This window comes from Echinops telfairi, unplaced genomic scaffold (assembly GCF_000313985.2).
Source record: "Echinops telfairi isolate 266 unplaced genomic scaffold, ASM31398v2 ScPeMD7_2;HRSCAF=8, whole genome shotgun sequence".
NCBI classification, from domain to species: domain Eukaryota; kingdom Metazoa; phylum Chordata; class Mammalia; order Afrosoricida; family Tenrecidae; genus Echinops; species Echinops telfairi.
In genome coordinates, this window is record NW_022103898.1 from 4051261 (window position 1) to 4053610 (window position 2350).

Here is a 2350-nt window from a genome sequence, read left to right on the forward strand (position 1 = left end):
GCATTGACCCGATGGCAGTGAGCCTGGCTGGCTTTTCTGTTAGAGAGCTACACAGAGCCATGAGTTGGAGTGGGGGAGGTTTCACCTGGCTTGGTCATTAGAAGGGAGTGGGGTCCAGGGGTAAAACTCCCGCCTTCCATGAGGAGGCAAAGGTTCTATTCCCAGCCAGGGCACCTGGCGTGCAGCCACTATGCACCTGCCCGTGGAGGCTTTCTTGTGCGATGAGGGCAGGCAGGTTTGGATGGGGTTTCTGTGCTTTGGTAGATCTGGTCGAGAGGCCAGGCAACCTACTTCCCAAAGCTCACTGACAGCCTCACACACACACATGCGGCCCAGTTCCCCTGGCCTGAGGTTGCCAACGGAATCGTGCACCCAGCACCCCATGCGGCTGGAGTCACCCGTGTATGTGGTTACACTCGACCAACGCCTTCTCTCTGAACGCCCGGGTTTTGCACGCTCCTTCTGATACTGCCTTGTCATTAAGGTGGAGAACACAGGAAATAACAGAAAAAAACCACAGAATGCATAAGATGCCCACGATGAGAACAGTAATGACAACAACAACCACAGAGGGGTGTTTAAAACCAAAGGGCAAGATGAGAGGGCTTCACAAAGTTCATGGAAAAGTGGAAAGAAAAGATAATGGCGTTTTCCCAAGGACGTTCTGAAACCCGTAGGGCACCACCTCCGGCCCACAGCGACCCCGTGCCCACCACGACGAAGCACCGCCGGTCCTGCACCACACTGCTGTGTGTGAGCCACTGGTGGCCCCCAGCCTCAGCTCCAGCGGGCAAAGGAGAAGGGGACAAAGAGTGAGTGCTGCCCTGCCCGGCCACCAGTACGCAGCTGGGCACCAGCCATACCTGCAGCGGCCAAGCCTAGCCCACCTCCCAGGCCCCTGCTTCCTCCCCTGCCAAGTGCCCAGGTCATCTACACACGGCCTGCCTACCCCAGCCCCCAGCAGGGGCTCCCAGAGACTCCCATGCACGCCCACCCCTACCCTGGGGGTGGGAGCGACTACTGCTGGGCGGGGACAGCTCTCCACCCCTAAACACGACAAGCTGGATTCCCTCCCAGCCTGGGCACATGTGACACCCCTTCACCTAAGTACCCCCAACCCAAGATGAGGACCCCGAGGAAAAGAAACAGGGTGTGTGCCCCTGGGACCTTGGGAAATGGCCAGTGAACCCCAACCCAAAGCTGAGCCCTAGGAGGGGGTGTTGGGGGTCCTTTCCTTCCCTGTCCTGCCCTCTCCTGCTGCCCTGCCCCCACCCCCTGCTCCCAACTATGCCCCTCCCTCCTGACCCCTGGGGAGGGCGCCTCAGCTCCTGTGTGCAGACCCAGCCCCTCCATACGCACAACTTCCAGAAGTTTCCTGCATGCCCACTTTGCCTGGTGCCTGCTCCCCTCTCAGATGGGCCCCCACCTAGCTTTCTTCTGCCCAGCCCTGGGGCCAGGCCACACTCCCAGACAGGTGGCCCCACCTCTCACCCTGCCTGACCACAGGTGGTCTCCCTCCCCACTCCTCCAGAACCATCTGGGTCCCTGGCATTGTGCACCCAGGGTCTGGAGCAATCACCCAGGGCCAGTGCTGCCCTTCTGCACAGGGACTCAGGGGACCCCTGAACTGCACACCCCGGCACCCGCTTCCCTGGTACCTCCATGTGGAAGTGGTCGCCCTGGGGCAGGGTCCCCCTTCCAGAAGCAGAGACGGCAGTAGGGGCTGCTGCTGTGCACCAAGCAGGCTGGACACGTCCCCTGCCCCCGCCGGGCTCTGCAGCCCTCCACCCGGCAGGCTCAGCAGTCAGGCAGGCCACTACTCTCACAGGCCCTGGGACGCAGGCAGCCGGGTGCTGAAACCCCGGCCCGCTCTGGATGGACAAAGGAGGCAGTGTGTGGGACCACAAAGGGCTCTTCCCCTGCTGGCCAAGGCTGAGAAAGAAGTGGTTCCTGGGCCCGGGCGCTGGGCCAAATCCTGAGACACCCCCTTCCAAGCTACCCCTTGTCATGCAGTGCACACTGCCCCTAGGTCCCCACACCCTGGGTCCCCAGCCCTGGCTCTCAGCCATGACACCCTCCCCCACCCCCAGCCACCCCTCACCAGGCAGTGCACACCGTCCTTGGCCCACATCCTGGGTCCCCCACCTCCCTGCAGAGCCACCCCTCGCCTGCGGTACACTCTGGCCCCACGCCCCATCCTGGATCCCTGACCCCAGCCCTTAGACCATGCCCAGAGTCACCCCTCAGGGCGCAGTGCACAATACCCCCTCCCCCCTGCCCAGGTCCCTGGCATCTCCCCCCTGCCCATGTCTTCACCCCTGGCCCAGGCCCCCGGCCCTCACCCCGCTGT

At 62.8% G+C, this 2350-nt stretch overlaps 1 protein-coding gene across 1 annotated transcript in view; it reads right to left on the minus strand.

Moving 5' to 3' along the window:
* Nucleotides 1-1729, minus strand: part of GRAMD4 (GRAM domain containing 4) — a 30692-nt gene extending 28963 nt beyond the window's left edge. Inside the window, exon 1 of the mRNA XM_004700218.3 lies at nt 1659-1729. The gene's annotated coding sequence lies outside the window, so the exon portion shown is untranslated. The remainder of the gene's footprint in view (nt 1-1658) is intronic.
* Nucleotides 1730-2350: the final 621 nt, after the last annotated feature.